Below are 21,189 nucleotides of genomic sequence, written 5' to 3' on the forward strand. Positions count from 1 at the left end.
CTCATTTTTCTCCAGGATTGAATGAGACATCTACAAGAGATTGGTAAAGGCACCCCAAACACTTCACTGCTTTGTCTTACCTGGCTGTTTCTAGATCATCATCCTGGTTGGTTCTTTTATGACTCCTCTGGGGCTTCCCTGATGGCTCAGACAGTAAAGAATCTGCTTGCAATGTAGGAGACCCTGATTCAATCCCTGTGCCAGAAAGACCCCCTGGACAAGGGAATGGCTACCAACTCCAATATTCTTCCCTGGAGAATTCCATGGACAGAGGAGCCTGATGGGCCAAAGTCCATGGTGTTGCAAAGAGTTGGGCACGACTGGGTGACTAACACTTCACTTCACATCATGACTCCTCTGAACATAATAAAACTTGGATTCACAGAAGCAGATAATGTCACCATTGCTCTTGCAGAGAGAGGTACAAGTCCCTCTCTTCTTTCCAGGGACCACGCAAACACCAGTTTCCACCAAGTGCCCAATGGAGAGATATACACTCTTTTAACCCTTTAAACATAAACAGACAAATGGATGTGTGCTATTAAACTTCACATGAGGTTGGAACATTATCTTTTATAAATTCCGAATCCATCATAAATATTATATCTTCGTGGAGTACAAGTTGGGGCATTAGCAGTCAGTCATTGGGATTTTTAGGAATTGTTTTACACTCTTTTGAAATGATTCAGTCATTTTCTAAGGAGTCAGAAACCCTAAACCAGAGCCTGCTGTTTTCCTAAGATCCTTAAGTAGAAAAAATAATCCTAAAACACTACCTGATGTCTTTTTCAATTTCTGGTTTCTCTTAAAGTTTTCTCATTGGCCTATGCAGAGCTTTTCAGTCACTAAATTAATATTATTCATACCTTCAAAGAGAAGGCAGGGTTTCTGAGTTTTTCAAAGCCCCCAACAGACAATGGTCTGAAAGCTCAGAGCTTTGGTTTGAAAGTATCGTATCAAGTTTATGAGAAAGATATGGAGACATGTTTGGTGTGGAGTCTAAAAACATGGTTTCCCTTATTTTATCTTAAAACTAAGTCTAGGAATCTTTGACCTTTGGGTTCTATGTTTTCTCTGTACTCATTAATTATTGAAGTGTATGGGCTGAGAAAGCTGGTAGCAGGAGGCAGAGGAGTGATATGTTGTTTCCTTTAGCTTGAGGCAGTAGACCATGAATATGGGTGAATGGGGGCCTTTAAAAGAAGATGAGGCTAAATAGGGAGGCAGAGGTCAGATGATGCAGTGTCCTTCATGCCATCCTAAGGAATTTGGATTTGATTCCAAAGAGTGATAGGGATCCATTGAAAGATTTAATGCTAAAGAGCAACATGAGATTTTCTTTTAGCAGGACTTCTCTGGCAACAGTGAGGGTAATTCACAGAGGGACGTGGGTGTTAACCAAGGCATTAGTAAGTGCAGTCATCCAGAGGGGGATGATTGGGGCCCAGATGAAGGCAATGGAACTGGAGGAGGAAGATGGTAAGACAGATTCTTTAGGCATAAAATCTGTGGGCCCACGTGACTTGAGAATGTAGGGGGGAAAAGGAAAAAGAATGACTCCAGTATTTCCATCTCAACAACTGATTGTCCCACTCGTGGAACCGTGGAATGGAGGGCAGAAAAAGAAGTTGGTGGGTGGTATTTGGTTGAAGATGGTATGAATTTTGAACATCTTAGGTCTGAGTAGAAAGTTGAAAGGAGCTAAGGATTTAGATTTGGGAATCTAAATTTGGTGCCAGATAGCCAAACATCTGGGTGAGATTTTTGCCTCCTATATACCCTCTCCTGCTCTGAGTCAATACTGCTTCTCTTTTTTTAGATAAGAAATCATCTTCATGTTTTCATCCAGTGTAGAATGACGCACATTTGGTAAACTGCTTTGAATTTCCTCAGGACATAGGAATCAGGTAAATATCCCCATTATTTTCCCAAACAATCTATTTTATTATTATATCTGATTCATTCCAAGTCCTCCTAAGGTAGAAAAAAATGTATCTGCACATATTTCAAGCACACAAACTATTTTTGAATGCCCAAACTTCATTTTCTTTTTATGTTCATTTGGTTTTTTGTGGTTTTTTTATTTGCTTGTTTGTTTCCTGGCCTTCATTTAAATTTTTTTTTCTTTTTGAGTTTCTAAGAATGAGTTTTGAATTGGACCCAAAATCTAGTAAATTCACTTTATAGGTGAGGAAATTCAGCCTTTACCTCAGTTCCCCTCCAGTTCCTTCTATTCTCTGCTCACCTACAGCTTAGCTATTTCCACTTCCAGTTCTAACAACATAATATGCATCTTTTTTATCTTTTTCTTTTTCTTCTCCCTCAATGCTTCTTCAAGCATTCTCTAGAACAAACTGTCCATCAATGAAAAAATTAGATGATGACAATATGTGTCAATAATATTTGACATCTTTACAATGAAACGATGTTTCCTCTTTGAGTTATAATAAGTAAATACCCTACTTGCTATCCTTTAAAAATAAAAAAAGAGCATTTTGAACCTACTATTTGTTATGACATAGCTCCATTTATGAATTCTTGTACATTGAAAGAGTCTGATGGGTGTTTCTATACCTACAACCTCGTGTTGAAGTTGGATCTGGATGATGTATAGTGGTACTGATATATTTTTTATGCTTCGTGTACTAAATTTTTTAAAAGTTACACCTGCAGATTTTTATCTGTGTTCCATCAGCATAAACACTCCAGAATCAGCACTTTTCAGTCCTCCCATGAAAAGTGATGAGGTCTCGCCAGGGCTGGGGTCATATGATCTGTCTCAGTGCTGTCTTAAATGGTGCCAGAAGCTAAGGCATAAAGTGAATGCTATTTTGGCCACACTTTATTGAATTCCCTCTCCAGATGCTTCACATATTTCACAGAAGAATTAGCAACAGCAATCATTGTGGAAGATCATAAATGTCCCAACTCCTCTCTCAATCCCCAAACTGGTTCACAGCTACTACTAGCTGAAGATGATGACAAACTTATTCTATCTACCTGACGGTGCAAAAAAGCCATGTGCTGGAGGGCCGTGGGCTTCTAAGGGGGTAAGAGGAAGGTTACAAGGAGTGTCGTGGAAATGCAAGAAGTTTGGCTTTGAAGCCTGAGACTTTTCCTTGCTTGACATTCTGTGGGTTTTATAGGGCCTAAGAGGGCAGCCAATAACCCTCAACCAAGGTTCCTACCCCAAGCCCCACACTGGACTTGTCATTTTCATCACAAATTCACATAATCCTCCCAGAAGCCATTGCAACAAAATCCATTGTAGCAGGTAATTTGCATAGCCAAACATTTCTTGAAAACTCTCTCTGGGGTGAGCTTACCTGGGAATCTCTACGGTGTCATCGGAAATAAAGTGACCAGGATTTTAGATTTCATTTAAAACTGCAATCTAGCTCAGCAGTTCCGTCAAAGTGATGTTAATGCAGAGTAATATTCATAAGAGCCTGTGTCTTGTGGGAAGGTATATTTAGAAGTTTTGCTTTCTGTGCAGCTATTTCAGTCTCCTTAGCATGGCATCCCTTCAAATATAGTAAAGGACTGTCAGCAAATACATACCAAAGTCAAACTAAATTTTCATTTTCATGCTATAAGATGGAAGCAAAGCACACCTTAACTTCAGGACTCTGCAGTGGTCTTTATCATTGGTTATCTGTGTGGCCAACATGACCTGTTGATAGCCTTCAGATATGTTTCTCCAATGTTTATTTTCCTGATCAAACTCTATGAAAACTCTGAGCACTTTCCATCTCCATGTCCATCAATAATTTTATGCCTTCAGAACCTGACTTGTCTCTAACATTTACCCTCTGAAGAATTAGAAGTGCTAGGAGATTCACTGATAAGTATTTTAAAAACATCCTATGTCTCTCTAATCATTAGCATCTTGATGTTTAGACTTTTGAAGTCAGACTGTAATTTTTGGCCAAAAAATGTCAGGCTCTCTCATTATTTTAAGAGGCATCCACTAATTTCCCCTAGCTATTTAGACTATTGACCATAGTGACCATCAAATCTTGGACTATAACCCAGATGAAATTTGTCATGTGGAAAAAGTTTTGAGTTTAACCAAATTCAGATTCCTGCCTGCTTGAGTCAATGGATTAAACCATTTAAGGTGCTGGAAGAAATGAATTGATGGAAAAAGTCACTATAGTGGCATCGAGTCACATTGCTTTCCATCTTATTTTAATTTATTTGTTTACAAGTTCAACTCATAGGTTTTGTTTAATTATAGAAGAAACATGTTTTCTGCCACCCTTAAATCTCTGTCACCCTTAAAGAGGACTTCCCTTGTGGTCCAGTGGTTCAGAATCTGCCTGCCAATGCAGGGGACATGGGTTTGATCCCTGGTCCAGGAAGACCCCACATGCCTTGGGGCAGCCACAGCTACTGAGGTGGCATGCTGCAACTGTTGAAGCCCACGTGCCTAGAGGCTGTGCTCCAAAACAAGAGAAGCCACCCAATGAGAAGCTCACGCACCACAATGGAGAGTAGCCCCTGCTGGCCCCAACTAGAGAAAGCTTTCACGCAACAATGAAGACCCAGCACAGCCAAAAATAACTAATTAATTTAAAAAATAAGAACATCATAGATTCTTTGATTTAGAAGTTATCTGGAGAAAATGCTCAGCCCATAAACTGCCTCCATTAGAAACACACTTATATCAGTCTACCTGCTTTTATTTTAAGCCTCAAGAACGGGCAGTTTCACAGAGGCATCCAATGCCCATTCCATGCTTCATTTTCTACATCCAGAATGGCATATCTTCTCTACTTTAAGCCTTGTGCTTCCCATCGAGTACACACACACACACACACACACATATACTACCCTACACAGTTGTAGCCAATTTCCTGCATTTTCATCCTTTACAGAAACCTTTGTATGTAACACTGAGTTTACAGCGGTTGAAAATACATCCTAGGTTTCTTATCCAGCCTTCTCCTTTGGCTGGGGTGGTGAGGATGTCGATAGTGAAAGCTGGGGGTGGAGTGAGGCCCCTGTTATCATGCAAGCAATTGCTAACCGTGGACCTCTGACTTTGTAATTTGTTCTTTATGGACTCGCCTGCAGCCAATAAGCAAAATCAATAGTCTTTGCTGAAAAGTAAGCAAGTGCCAGCATGCTGTGCGGCAGGTGAAGATACATGTGCTTACCAGGGGTCAGGGGGCCACATCAAATTTCTCTCTGACTTCTTTTTCAAAAAGCTCAATCCATTTAGGGAGCATTCGTCACTGAAATATGTTGCAGTAGGGAATCAGAAAGGCGGCTGCTCTTCTTTTCTCATTTAACGATGTTTGTTTTCAACAGCCTGTTCAATAATGTCACTGAGAAGAAATTATGTGAGAAGAATAAAGTGCTTAGAGTCTATTTATTTATTCATTCATTCATTTCTGTAGAATAACACTAGCTGTTGCTTTCTCATGTATATTAATACAGCAGCAGTTGTCCAAACATTTGTTTGTTCTATTCCCTCTCAAGAAATAGGTAAGTCTCTTTCTATTGCCATGGAATTGATTACCTGTACTTTAAGTCAGAGGGAAGGTTATATGAGCTTGATGGGAGATATACATATCTCTAAGCCAACATTATGGGAGAATGTAAATCTATTCAATAATTTGGCTTCTGATCAGATGCCAAGAACATTTTCTCTTGTCTCCTCGAACTATCAGACATCAGGCAATTTTGGAGAAGGATATAAAATAAAAGACTAATGAGTGAAAGTGGATTCAAAAGAACTAAAATAAAATGGGCTTTTAATCTTGGATATTTTATCACTGCGTTTCTCCATTTGGCTTCTCTTACTCCAATGTGTTCGAATGATCAGCTCAGAAAACAGCGTTTCACTCTGAGGCAGAATTTCTTAACCTAATGTTAAACTGAGACAAGTAAATGAACAGGGAATTTTATCTTCCTTTTTTTATTCAGGAAATTTTTGCAAATCCTGCAAACATCCATGAACCTGTAAATCTGGCAGTAACCAGGGACTTCCCCAGTAATCGACTGGTTAAGACTTTAACTTCTGATGCAGGGGCGCAGGTTCGATCCCTGACTGCCACATGCCAAAATCAAAATACAAAACAGGAGCAATATTGTAACAAATTCAATAAAGACTTTAAAAATGCTCTACATAAAAAAAAAAAAAATCTAGCAGTAACCAGGTGAGTTTGTAAAAGGAAGAGAAAGCTATGCAAAGGCCCTGTGGCCACCTGCTGGCAGGGTGTGATAATACGGTTTGATGGGCATGTAGTCTGCTACTGTGACTTGGAAATTCTTCTAGAGGAAAAATTAAATTTAGGACACGTTTGTGTTCAAATATAGCTTGACTTTAGTGGCTTCTGTGTTAATTTGATTTTGTTCTTTGCCGCCAAAGATGGAGAAGCTCTATACAGTCAGCAAAAACAAGACCAGTAGTGGACTGTGGCTCAGATCATGAACTCCTTGTTGCCAAATTCAGACTTAAATTGAAGAAAGTAGGGAAAACCACTAGACCATTCAGGTACGACCTAATTGAAGAAAGTACAGAAAACCACTAGACCATTCAGGTACGACCTAAATCAACTCCCTTATGATTATACAGTGGAAGTGACAAATAGATTTAAGGAACTAGATTTGGTAGACAGAGTGCCTGATAAACTATGGATGGAGGTTTGTGACATTGTACAGGAGACAGGGATCAAGATCATCCCCATGGTAAAGAAATGCAAAAAAGCAAAATGGCTGTCTGAGGAGGCCTTACAAATAGCTGTGAAAAGAAGAGAAATGAAGAGCAAAGGAGAAAAGGAAAGATATTCCCATCTGAATGCAGAGTTCCAAAGAATAGCAAGGACAGATAAAAAAGCCTTCTTCAGAGATCGATGCAAAGAAGTAGAGGAAAACAACAGAGTGGGAAAGACTAGAGACCTCTTCAAGAAAATTAGAGATACCAAGGGAACATTTCATGCAAAGATGGGCTTGATAAAGGACAGAAATGGTATGGACCTAACAGAAGCAGAAGATATTAAGAAGAGGTGGCAAGAATACACAGAAGAACTGTACAAAGAGGATCTTCATGACCCAGATAATCACAATGATGTGATCAGTCACCTAGAGCCAGACATCTTGAAATGTTAAGTCCAGTGGGCCGTAGAAAGCATCACTACGAACAAAGCTAGTGGAGGTGATAGAATTCTAGCTGAGCTATTTCAAATCCTCAAAGATGACACTGTGAAAGTGCTGCACTCAACTTGCCAGCAAATCTGGAAAACTCAACAATGGCCACAGGACTGGAAAAGGTCAGTTTTCATTCCAATCCCAAAGAAAGGCAATGCCAAAGAATGCTCAAACTACCACACAATTGCACTCATCTCACACGCTAGTAAAGTAATGCTCAAAATTCTCCAAGCCAGGCTTCAGCAATACGTGAACCGTGAACTTCCATATGTTCAAGCTGGTTTTAGAAAAGGCAGAGGAACCAGAGATCAAATTGCCAACATCGGCTGGATCATCGAAAAAGCAAGAGAGTTCCAGAAAAACATTTATTTCTGCTTTATTGACTATGCCAAAGCCTTTGACTGTGTGGATCACAATAAATTGTGGAAAATTCTGAAAGAGATGGGAATACCAGACCATCTGACCTGTCTCTTGAGAAACCTGTCTGCAGGTCAGGAAGCAACAGTTAGAACTGGACATGGAACAACAGACTGGTTCCAAATAGGAAAAGGAGTACATCAAGGCTGTATATTCTCACCTTGCTTATTTAACTTATATGCAGAGTACATCATGAGAAATGCTGGGCTGGAGGAAACACAAGCTGGAATCAAGATTGCTGGGAGAAATATCAATAACCTCAGATATGCAGATGACACCACACTTCTGGTGGTGTCTTCGCAGAAAACGAAGAAGAACTAAAGAGCCTCTTGATGAAAGTGAAAGAGGAGAGTGAAAAAGTTGGCTTAAAGCTCAACATTCAGAAAACTAAGATCATGGCGTCTGGTCCCATCACTTCATGGGAAATAGATGGGGAAACAGTGGAAACAATGGCTGACTTTATTTTTTGGGGCTCCAAAATCACTGCAGATGGTGATTGCAGCCATGAAATTAAAAGATGCTTACTCCTTGGAAGGAAGGTTATGACCAACCTAGAGAGCATATTTAAAAGCAGAGACATTACTTTGTCAATAAAAGTCCGTCTAGTCAAGGCTATGGTTTTTCCAGTAGTCGTGTATGGATGTGAGAGTTGGAAGGTGAAGAAAGCTGAGTGCCAAAGAATTGATGTTTTTGAACTGTGGTGTTGGAGAGGACCCTTGAGAGTCCCTTGGACTGCAAGGAGGTCCAACCAGTCCACCCTAAAGGAGATCAGTCCTGGGTGTTCATTGGAAGGACTGATGTTGAAGCTGAAACTCCAATACTTTGGCCACCTCATGCAAAGAGTCGATTCATTGGAAAAGCCCCTAATGCTGGGAAGGATTGGGGGCAGGAGGAGAAGGGGATGACAGAGGATGAGATGGCCGGATGGCATCACCAACTCGATGGGCATGGGTTTGGGTAAACTCCAGGAGTTGGTGATGGACAGGGAGGCCTGGCATGCTGCGATTCATGGGGTTGCAAAGAGTCGTACACGATTGAGCGACTGAACTGAACTGAACTGAATCATCATAATCTGTATTTTTGCAGTTGTGTCATTCTAAGGGCTAACATATATGCTTTGTTAAGAACTGACATAAAACTAAGATAATAACCAGCAAGAACTGTTTTAGTGGTGTCGTGAATTGCTTTGAAATCCTTTGAAAAATCGAAAATATCTATGGCATCAGAATTGGTATTCAATAAGAATACAAGTCAGCTCATTACCTGAACCCATTACAATGAAAATTCTTACTCGTCAACAGGACATACAAAACCTAGCTAGTATCCTGCTTATTTTATGTTATATTTATCTTAACAAAATTCCAGTGTGCCAAAGTATTTGGGGCAGTATCTTAGAGCTCATTGGGGCCCATGCATTTCTCCCTAAGTTAACAGTGTAAGTTCCTGAAGGAAAGGGACCATGTGTCTTTCATTTCTTTGTATCCCTTATAATTTGGCTACCAATTCAGTCTCAGATGAACAAAACCAGAATCTGAATTTGAGACTGACATTTGAATTTGAGACACACAAATGTGTCTGCTGTACATAAAATATGTATATGAGATAGCTAAAGCTATGTCAAAGTAAGATAGTTTGTTTCTGAATTAGGTAAAGCTATATATACAAGCTTAACTTCCAGTGACATATAATCATGCTTACTTTGTAATTATACTGATAATAACTATGATATTTGGAAATGGGAAAGAAATCTTAAGGGAATTCAGCACCCATTCCAGGAGGTTTCCCCAGTAAACCGTCATGGAGGAATTATAGAGGAGCAGATACTCTTCTAATATAGAGATACATAAACTGCCAGAGAGACTAGAAAGCTACATTATCCAATGTGGCAGCCATATGTGGCCACTGAGCATTAGAAATGCGGTCAGTTAAAACTGACTGAAGTGGGAAATATACACTTGAGTTTGAAGACAGCATGAAAAACACAATGTTAAATAACTCACTCATTATTACTTTATAGTTTAGACGTTGACATGATAGTATTTGGGATATGCTCCACTAAATACACTTTAACATTAATTTCACCTGTTTCTTTTAACTTTTTGAAATATGGCTGCTAGAAAATTCAAAGTAGCCTATGTGGTTTCACCTTTTATTTCTATTGGACAGAACTGATAAAGAGTGACTACTCAACTGAACATAGGTTGTCAGAACCAAATCAGGACTGCAGATCCACTTGACTGTTTATATAGATATCATTTCCTGTTCTTATAGACTCTAATTATAAGACTGTCACATTTTTGTATGTAGTTTCCCTTCAAAAAAGACATCAGAATGAACAATTACATGTGGTTAAGTATTTCAATTTCATTAAGCTTTTCACAGAATGAATTTGTAAATCAAACCAAGAGTGTTGGTGTTTTGAGCTTCAAAGTACAAAAATATGGATTCACCCTGGTTGTTTACAAACTTATTCACTGACAGCTAGAAATCATCTGTGGGTTTCCTAGGTGGCTCCAAGAGTATGCCTGCCATTGCAGGAGACACAGGATCGATCCCTGCATCTGGAAGATACACTGGAGGAGGCCAACCCACTCCAGCATTCTTGCCTGGGTAATCCCATGGACAGATGACCCTGGCGGACTACAATCCACGGGGTCACAAACAGTCAGACAAGACAGTGACTAAACAACAACAACAGTAATCATCTTCAGGCTTTTCTCATATTAATGGCATATTTTTACCCTCCTCTCCTCCTCTGACCTTCAAGTTGTTGCTTCATGGTTACCACTAACAACAATATACCCTTACAATCACTCCAAATGCTCAAAAACAGTGTTTCATGTTTGTACATTTTTACAACTCTAAAATCTGGTTGCAGTTTCTGACCTATGCCTTCATAAGTACTACACACAGTACTTATATACTATAGCACAAGTTAATTGACAATCTCTCTTTCTTTCTTAGAGATAGGCAAATAATGTTCCTTTCTACAACTGACAGTGTTTTAGATTGGATCCAGTGTGGTGAGTCAAGTAGGGAAACTATGAAGTAGGGCTTTCAAGGATCTATTTCGTACTTGTGCCTATGCTCGTCACTAAGTCATGTCTAACTCTTTATGACGCCATGGGCTATAGCCCATCACGCTCCTCTGTCCATGGAATTTCCCAGGTAAGAATACTGGCTGCTGCTGCTGCTAAGTCGCTTCAGTCGTGTCCGACTCTATGAGACCCCATAGACGGCAGCCCACCAGGCTCCGCCGTCCCCGGGATTCTCCAGGCAAGAATACTGGAGTGGGTTGCCATTTCCTTCTCCAGTGCATGGAAGGGAAAAGTGGAAGTGAAGTCGCTCAGTCGTGTCTGACTCTTAGCGACCCCATGGACTGTAGCCTACCAGGCTCCTCCGTCCATGGGATTTTCCAGGCAAGAGTACTGGAGTGGGGTGCCATTGCCTTCTCCGAAGAATACTGGAGTGGTTGTCATTTTCTTCTCCAGGGGATCGTCCCGATCCAGGGATCGAACCCACATCTCCTGTGTCTCCTGCATTGGCAGGTGGATTCTTTCACCTGGGAAGCCCCTACCTCATACACGAAGAGCCATAATATTTGTGGGGTGCAGCTTGGTAACCTGCTCTCATTAAATACTCTCTCTAGCACCAGCATCTCAGGGAACAACTATCAGTTCTTGTTTATCACAGTGTAGGCACCCTCACAGACAATGTCCATTTAATCCATCTGCAAAATAATCAGTTAACCAATAATTTTTACTTAGTACAAATAATTGTTAGGCACTGGGCAGGCCATAAGAAGTAGGTAAGACAGTCTTTTTTTCAAGAAATTTATAATTTGCCTTTCACAGTGCAGTGGAGTTTTCCAGCATTTTCCTGAAGGTCAAATACTATATACTTTCCGTCCATCTTGACTATCAAACGGAAGCATTGTTCAGTGAAGAGCTGACTTCTGCCTTCATGATGGGACAAGACTGTCTGCTGATCAGTTTGGAGGGCAAAGTGCCTTTTGGTTAGAAGTGGAGACTGCAGGCCCAGACGTGTAGCAGGGATGTAATTTGAAAGCTAGAGGACAAGCTACGCAGGAGGTAATGAGTTCCCATTTTTGACTTAATTAAGGTTTTAATGGTTATAAGGACCAAAGTTTCTCCTTAATTCCATACCAACTGAGGACAGCAATTTCAGTCACTTTTATGATGTTGACCCAAGGTACAAAAACAGGGAAACAAGCCTGAAGTACTAAGGATCCCGTGATATCCAGGTCACTCTGAGCCCTTGGACAGGAGAACACTGCTATCCCATTGCTTAACTGATCTCTTCACTCTAACCCAGTGACTGGATAGTGGACCCATCAAACAGCTGAGGCCCTAGAGGGGCCATTTGGAGGGAGATGAGAGCTCACATTCAAAGAAATGGAGCTGAAATCTGAAGCACTCTGGTAATGCAGGCAGCTATCGTAGACAATCTTTTGAAAGTATTAGAAGGCCCCTTATGTGGCATCCACTGAAGAGTGGAAGGAAGGAGCTTTACCTCCTTCCCAGGAGAAGTTTTCTCTTTGTCCTGTCACAGATAGTTGACACTGTCCACTGGAGATTCCTTTGGGCTAAGATATTTTCTCCTCTGGCCTTCAAATGCACTAAGTACTAGACTATCATGTCACCTGTACCTTGAAGTGACATTCATTTGAATGAATACTTATTCATTTAACCATTATTTATTGAGCCACAAGTACAGGTCACATTTGTGCTAAGCATCGGGTAGATAATGTAAAGCAAAATCAGATTTGTTGTTGCTGTTCAGTTGCTAAGTTGTGTCCAACTTTTGCAATCCCTCAAACTGCAGAATGCCAGGCTTCTCTGTCCTTCACCATCTCCTGGAATCTGTTCAAACTCATGTCCACTGAGTCAGTGATGCCATCCAACTATCTCGTCCTCTGTTGTCCCCTTCTCCTCCTGTCTTCAATCTTTCCCAGCATCAGAGTCTTTTCCAATGAGTTAGCTTTTCGCCTCAGGTGGCCAAATTATAGCTCCTAATCTCACAAAGTTTATAGTCTAGTAGTAGAAACAGCTAGTAATAGAAAAAAATTGCTTCAATGAATGCAGAGGACAGGTAAACAAAAGAGAACAACATCATCTTATGTACTAGTCGCTAGTAATTAGTAAGGGACTTGAAACTAGGAAGTCAAGAATGGAAAGCTTCTTTGAGAAAGTGTCCCCCAAACTCTATCTGAAATAAGAATAAAGATGTAGGAATCGCCTAGGTAAAGAAAAACAGCAGTGTTTGAGCCTAACTAGAAGGGATTTCAGCCCTCTTAAAGACAGACTTGTTTGATAGGATTTCTTATTGAAAAACCAAGGAGGATAGTATATAAAACATGAAAATATCTTTGTTGGAGAGATTGTTTCTGGTGTTTTTGTGAAATGAAACTTGGCATATATAGAAAATTTGATAATTTAATTGTAGTTAATGAAAAGAATTTATTTAAGAGAGTAGAGAGTAGATAAAGCCTAGGCAACAGAAATCTACAGGCATTACATGATATTTATTTAAAAAAACACTTCATTCTATGAACCAAAATTTTCTGGGAGCATACAAACTTAATGTGTGTGTGTGTGTGTTTCATTTCTAGAACAGAGCCTGCTGAAATAGGGAATGCCTGGTCAGGGAAGATAAATCAGAGGATAAAAGCCCAGAAGAGAAGAATGTAAGGGTTTAGACAATCATTCTCAGTGGTGCTGGAAGAAGTCAAAATTGAGAGAATAAGGGAAAATAGGAGATTCCAAGTCACTACTGGTTGGATAGTATAAGACTTTCCAAATGATGGAAATTGATACTGTTGAGTCATTTGTGCTCTATACATCTTCTAAATAGGGTAGCATGCAGAAACTTGTTTTTTTCCTGAATTGATCTAAATTATGGATAGCCAGCATGTTTCATCTTATATGCCAAGTCCTATAGATCAAAAGCATATGTATGGATGTGAGAGTTGGACTATAAAGAAAGCTGAGCGCTGAGGAATTGATGATTTTCAACTGTGGTGTTGGAGAAGATTCTTGAGAGTCCCTTGGACTGCAGGAGATCCAACCAGTCCATCCTAAAGGAAATCAGTCCTGAATATTCATTGGAAGGACTGAGGCTGAAGCTGAAACACCAATACTTTGGCCACCTGATGCAAAGAGCTAACTCATTGGAAAAGATCATGATGCTGGGAAAGATTGAGAGCAGGAGGAGAAGGAGAGGACAGAGGATGAGATGGTTGGATGGCATCACCAACTCAATGGACATGAGTTTGAGTAAACTCCAGGAGTTGGTGATGGACAGGGAAGCCTGGAGTGCAGCAGTCCATGGGATTGCAGAAAGTCATACATAACTGAGTAACTGAAATGAAGAAGTGAGTTTTGGCTATAGAAACCATATCTGGGCTTAGCAGAAAAGAGTACCCAAACCGACTAGCAAAGCCTGTCATAGACAAGGGAATTTGCTATTCCTGCTCTAAATAATCTCATTCACCTGCATTTTACGTGCTTTTCTCTTTCTTTGAGCCACCTAGAGAGATTCCAAGCGATGAGGAAAAGGAAACCATTTTTTAGATTTTTAAAAATCTTTATTATTAAAGAACCAATATTAACTCATCAGGATGGTTTTTCTTTGAATGATTCTACAGAAGAAATAAAATCAGCAAATAACAAAGGCATTTTCCATAACAAAAAGTTGAAAGTTCTAAAGAAATTTGCATTTTCAGTGGTGGGAAGTGTCAGATCTTTTTTGGACTCAAATCTCTTTATGTCACACCAGGGCACGAAGGGTAATGTTTATAACATCTGAATCTCTGAACTAGTGAATAAAAGATATCAGTGTTACTTAGTTGAGAAGTGAATAAATATTCATAACAATGGCACATGCATAGCTAATTGAATGACTTTTGTTAATATTAAACTAGATATTCATGGACATGTGCCTTTTTCTATAATGAAAATACTGCCTTGGGCTACTTTTGTTTTTCTTGTCTAGAACAATTTATGGGCTTTCAGTGAAATGAATATAAACTCCTATTCTCATGACAAAAGAATTCACCATTAATTTGAGGAAAGAATTTCTTTATTCCCTTTGTGTTATACTTTACTGAAAAAGTATCTTGCAATTTTTGTTCATGCATTATGTTTAATTTCAACAGCACATTTGATGTCTATAAATAGAGATTTCTAGGATTATTAGGACCAGATGTATTGTTATCAAGTACATAAGATATTTTCTTTTGATTAATTTAAAAAATAATAAAAACAAAGAGAAACGAAATAAAATTCCTGTGTGGCTGTTTATATCATGCTTAAACCTAGTATTTTCCCTACTTGCTCAGTCTTGTTTCCCCACCTTTTTTCCTTTCTCCCCTTTATTTCCTTAGGTGCTCGGCAATGGATATTTGTCATTCATCAGCTGCTTAGCTTTTATTCTCTCTCTGTAACAGGACTGCTCTCTTTTCTGCTTCCTATACTTCCAAGCTTCCTTCCTTGACCAGCCAGCCCTTTCTTATACCTCCAGCCCACTTGGTGAGCTTCCCAATATCCTCCCCACAAACTCCTTTTATCATAAAGTAGCCAATCTAAGAAACACAGATACATATTCATCCATTTACTGCTCTTCTCTATTTCTATTACTTGATGGCATTCAGAGCTCAGCATCAAGGTTATATAGTAGGTTCCTGAGAGATCCCAGCTTGCCAATACATTGATTCATTCCTTAATATTTGCCTGACATGGCTTGATGAAAAACTTCCACAACCTCACCAATGCACTGAACACAGAGGTGTATAAAATTCACAGTATGAACCAAGGGTTCCTCAAATTCACAGTCACTCTGTAGTGATGGTAATTGAATTGAATTGAATTGAACTTGAAGCAATGGAAGGAACTAGACATATCATGCCAGAGCCTCAATGTCACTCCTTTGTTGTTTTCAGGGCTTAGAAAACCAAGAGATAGTCTATAAAGGCCTGAAAATATACACAGGGATTGGTTGCCATATAATCTGCTGTTTGGGGCTTGCTCACAGGACTTATTCTAGGACAGTGATTTCCAAAATTGGCTGGTGATCAAAATCACCTAAGAGCTACTGTAAAAACTCAAATGGAAAATCCTGACTAGATTCAGGATATCCTGAACCACTAGGTCAGGAGTGGAAGCACTATTAGCAAATGTGTGCAATCTAAAGAGAGGACTACCCATGGCTGATTCTTGTCAATGTATGGCAAAAACTATTACAATATTGTAAAGTAATTAGCCCCCAAGTAAAATAAATAAATTTATTAAAAAAAAAAAACAAAAAAACAAAAAAAAACAAAAAAAAACAAAAAAAAACAAAAAAATAAAGAGAGGACTAGAGTAAGGGACCCAAGATGAGATCATTTTAGTAATCCAGAGTTAAAATTTTAAAGTTCCAAATGAAGGCAATAATAATAGGAGAGGAATAAAAAGGAATGAAGTATTTTTAAGAGGTAAAATAAGCCAGCTATGCTTATGATTAATGTTGAAATAAACAGGGTCACGCATGAAGACTTTGGCTTATATAATTGGATAAATAGTGTCTAATTTTAAGACAGAAAATACCGGAGGGAGAGAAACTTTAGAAAGAGGTATGTTTGAACTTAGTGGAAATTTTTGTGTGATGTCCAGGGAAAATGTTCCGCATGGAAGCATGGCCTGAAGTTCAGGTAAAAGATAAGTTCTAGAGAAACAAATCTGAGCACCAACTGCATGCAGGTGATGGTTATAATTTTAGGAAGGATAAGATCATTCCAGGAAGGTTTGGAAGAGGCAGAGTGCTGAGTCAGGGTTAACCTTCAAGGAACACTCATATTTAAAGAGCATTAAGAGAAGAAATGTGGGGAGAGGCCTGAGATGAAATGTTCAGAAATGAGAAAAAAGAGAAGAAAACACAGACAAAAGAGAAGACAAGGCTATGAAAGAGGAAGCAGTCACCAGTGTCAGCTACAGTGAAGGTCCATGAATATAATGCCTGATAAATGCAGGTTGAATTTACAGAAAAGCTCAGTATATTTTTGACTGAGATTGTCCACTGAAATTTTTGAAATAAACTTTGGGTAGAAGAATCCCAGGAAAAGAGACTACACATATAGGCAAGTCCTTCAAGAATCATCATGTATTTTATTCACTTTTGAACTTCCATCCCATGTATGGTATATGTCAATCCTGGGCTGACAAAATGTCAAATATCTAAATTCAAAGTTATTATTCAGTCAGATAGTGTCCTACAGGGTTCAACTCTGTGGCAGAGATATTTAGCTGTTCACCCAAAATTCATACTCCCCCTTTCATGCTATATCATTGCTCCTGGTTGACAGCTGTGGCGCTACAGACATTTCCAGCAGCCTTTGTATTTAAGTGTGGTCATAAGACTAGAATTCACCAATGTAATGAGAGTAGAAGTGATAGTTGTCACTGTCCAAGGCTTTTAAGAGGCAGGATTCTCTACTTTCTTTTCTTTTCTGTCAGCTGTATGCAGAGGATTCCAAGACCCAAGGTCATGGCAGAGCACAAGATGGAAAGAGTCTGTATCCAGATCATTCAAGAAGAAAGCCATGAGCTTCTCTGATGGCTCAGTGGTAAATAATCCACCTGCCAATGCAGGAGACATGGGTTCATTCCCTGGCCCAGGAAGATCTCATCTGCCACAGAGCAACTAAGCCCATTGCCACAACTATTAAGCCTGTGCCCTAGAGCCTGTGCGCCACAACAAGAGAAATCACCACAATGAGAAGCCTGTGAACCACAATGAAGAGTAGACCCTGCTTGCCACAACTACAGAAAAGCCTGTGCAGCAATAGAGATCCAGCACAGTCAAAATTAAATAATTAATTAAAAATGTGTGTGTGTGTGTGGTGGCTTCCCTGGTGGCTCAGATGGTAAAGAGTCTACCTGTGCTGTGGGAGACCCAGATTTGATCCCTGGGTTGGGAAGACCCCCTTGGAGAAGGACATGGCAACCCACTCCAATATTCTTGCCTAGAAAATCCCATGGATGGAGGAACCTGGGAGGTTACAGTCCATGGAGTCAGAAAGCCATCAACCAACCAGAAACATCTGCATTGGGTTATTACGTGTTAAGTTACTGAAATGTTGATGTATATGTGTTTTAATAACTCTAAAACAAACTGTATCTGAGTATACTATGGGCCAAATTTGTAGATAATTGATTCTCTTTCTAAATATATAAATTGATAGAAAGCTTATACCATTTATATTTATTAATATGAAATATCTATCGAGAGGTATATAGAAACATATACTACAACATTTATTTGATACAAATCTGAGATCCATCTTCCAATTCATTGTTTACAAGCTTTACTAATTTAAACTTTAGTGATTCTATTCAGAGGTAACAAATGGTGTTAAGCATTAAATTAATTAATCAATTAATTCATTTCAGGAAGCAAATTAAGATTGCCTGGTAAATAAAATGTTACTCTTTTCATTAAATGCTTACATCTTAATGATCCACCAATTATTATTTTCTTTGTTACAATAAGATATCTTCAATTCATTATTTCTACTCACGTAATTGTTTGATAGTATGCTTATGTACTAAAAGAATAGAAATGAAGATGAGATGTTCTTTTTTCTAAAATGCCATATTAAAAACTAATGCAAGTTTTTGCTCTAGAGTCAGGGCACCCATGTATAACTCTTCTCCATACAAGTGTGTGGTTGAGAGATGCATGTAGGCTAAAGTTCTCTCCTGCTCCACTTACAAAAGGACCCAGGCAGAGACTGCATCCTTGCAGGAGAAGGGAATATCTTTTTCTAATTTGTACAAAAGCAATATGTGGGCTTGCAATGACCTTTGATAGAGACACTTTCTTTCCCCCTTAATCTTGGAACTCATTTTGCACAAATACATTGAAAGCCACAGTTTCATTCTTAATGGCTTCAATAAGTTTGATTAATGGACATATTGAACTACTCTCAAATATTTGCTCTTATAGATAATATGCATTGAAGAGTCTTGTACATATGTGTGAGGACTGCTCTCGAATAAATTCATTAAACTGGAATTGCTGCATCATAGAGTCAGTGCATTTGTACATCAAGTTACATTCTATGAATGCTGGGCTAATTTACAGTCCTTCCAGCAATACATAAAAGTGTCTGCATAGTCTCACCTCCAACAACTAATGTGCTACCTGACTTTTGATCTTTGCTAATTTTATGAGTGGACAGGCTCCTGTAGAGTAGTTTTATTTTGAATTACATTTATTATGAGGTTAGGATCTCTTCATATATTTGAAAACTAGTTTATCTCTTTTTCAGTGACTTTTTTTATTTGTGTGGTAAGTTTTTGTTCATTCTTTCATTTTCAACCTTTCTTTGTCAGTGTGTTTTATGTGTATGTTATTCTATATATCATATGCCTAGATTTTATATTTTGATACAATTTGAGAGTCTTTATCTTTTTAAAGGAGGTTATATCATTTATAGCTGTTGATATAAAATATAACTTTCAGTTCCATGTTACCTTTCTATTCTTATTTTTGTTTTTTCCAATTTTTCATTGTACTATTTACTAATAATTTTATTTGCTGTTGTTTAAGTTTCCTTCTGTATATGTGTATTTTATTTTTAATCCAGTGATAAAATTTATAATTAAAATTTATAAAAGAAAATAAACACTGTTTCTTCAGACAGTATCTACTGTCTTCCTATTTCAACTAATGGTAAAACTAGTACATTTGTATTTCTTCCCATCATTCATCCCTCCCCCCCTTAATTTTAGCTAATCATATCATTGTTACTAGGTTTTCTAGAACCTTCCTGGGTTTCTGAAAATATGTTTAAATTGGTCAATATGTTTAATTGGTCAGACTTAGATCTTCTGACATCCACCTTTCCCCTTCCTCTACTATAAAAGATAAAAGTATCGGTTTATATATATTGCCTTCCTCCTTCTCGTTGCTTTCTCAACTCACTATTATTCATTGTACTATATTATTTTTGTTGGAGTGATTTGAAAGAGAAGAGAGAAAAGATATCTTTGTTCTCCTGTTTTATATATGGGGTCTCAATTCATCTTTGTCTACTCCATAGTATGAGATACGTTGGTCTGCATGTAATAGTGACTCACTATGTGGAAAATTCTGAAAGAGATGGGAATACCAGACCATCTGACCTGTCTCTTGAGAAACCTGTATGCAGGTCAGGAAGCAACAGTTAGAACTGGACATGGAACAACAGACTGGTTCCAAATAGGGAAAGGAGTATGTCAAGGCTGTATATTGTCACCCTGCTTATTTAACTTATATGCAGAGTACATCATGAGAAACACTGGGCTGGAAGAAACACAAGCTGGAATCAAGATTGCCGGGAGAAATATCAATAACCTCAGATATGCGGATGACACCACCCTTATGGCAGAAAGTGAAGAAGAACTAAAGAGCCTCTTGATGAAGGTGAAAGAGGAGAGTGAAAAAGTTGGCTTAAAGCTCAATGTTCAGAAAACTAAGATCATGGCATCTGGTCCCATCACTTCATGGCAAATAGATGGGAAAACAGTGGAAATAGTGTCAGACTTTATTTTTGGGGGGCTCCAGAATCACTGCTGATGGTGACTGCAGCCATGAAATTAAAAGACGCTTACTCCTTGGAAGGAAGGTTATGGCCAACCTAGATAGCATATTTAAAAGCAGAGACATTACTTTGCCAACAAAGGTCCATCTAGTCAAGGCTATGGTTTTTCCAGTGGTCATGTATGGATGTGAGAGTTGGACAGTGAAGAAAGCTGAGCGCTGAAGAATTGATGCTTTTGAACTGTGGTGTTGGAGAAGACTCTTGAGAGTCCCTTGGACTGCAAGGAGATCCAATCAATCCATCCTAAAAGAGATCAATCCTGGGTGTTCATTGGAAGGTCTGATGTTGAAGCTGAAACTCCAATACTTTGGCCACCTCATGCGAAGGGTTGACTCATTGGAAAAGACCCTAATGCTGGGTAGGATTGGGGGCGGGAGGAGAAGGGGACAACAGAGGATGAGATGGTTGGATGGCATCACTGACTCAATGGAAATGGGTTTGGGTGGACTCCGGGAGTTGGTGATGGACAGGGAGGCCTGGCGTGCTGCAATTCATGGGGTCACAAAGAGTCAGACACGACTGAGTGACTGAACTGAACTGAACTGATATCTAAAAAATTGAGCTTGACTTGTTCATGGTTGAATTGGCCTGGAAGAATGATTTAATCAATTTGAACATATACACTCAATTATAGGCAACAATTAGAGTCCTTCCCCTACAAGGCAGAGAATTTACCATGAGCTTATCATGTGGCCAAAGGCAGACTGGTGCTCATACTCCCCACAGGCAGACAGATCCCAAATGTGACCCTCAACAGGGGCTGATCCCTGCAGTCCCAGTTCCTCCTCCAAAGTCATCAGCCACATAATAGTAGGAGAAATGAGGCAGTATATAAGAGAGACCAAAAGTTTCTTTTGCTAGAGAATCTCTCTGAATATGGAAGGTAACATCAGGAGAAGCAAATGTGCCACATACACACACCCCCTCTCCTTTCCCTATCTTAGTATCTCACCTACTTCCTATGGTTTTTG

The 21,189-nt window shown here is 39.1% G+C and overlaps 1 long non-coding RNA gene across 3 annotated transcripts in view; it reads left to right on the forward strand.

The window, feature by feature from the left end:
- Positions 1 to 17,457, forward strand: part of LOC145506633 (uncharacterized) — a 37,624-nt gene extending 20,167 nt beyond the window's left edge. For 2 of the 3 annotated variants that reach the window (XR_014054087.1, XR_014054089.1), the window contains 4 exons: positions 16 to 106; positions 1,820 to 1,907; positions 11,430 to 11,666; positions 17,088 to 17,457. This is a non-coding gene — a long non-coding RNA (uncharacterized LOC145506633). Of the gene's footprint in view, positions 1 to 15; positions 107 to 446; positions 558 to 1,819; positions 1,908 to 11,429; positions 11,667 to 13,207; positions 14,880 to 17,087 lie in introns of those variants that run through there. The other variant, XR_014054088.1, reaches the window with a different exon arrangement.
- The last annotated feature ends 3,732 nt before the right edge of the window (positions 17,458 to 21,189 follow it).

The sequence above is a fragment of the Giraffa tippelskirchi genome, chromosome 5 (assembly GCF_054371585.1).
Source record: "Giraffa tippelskirchi isolate mGirTip1 chromosome 5, T2T-mGirTip1v1.2.pri, whole genome shotgun sequence".
NCBI lineage: Eukaryota > Metazoa > Chordata > Mammalia > Artiodactyla > Giraffidae > Giraffa > Giraffa tippelskirchi.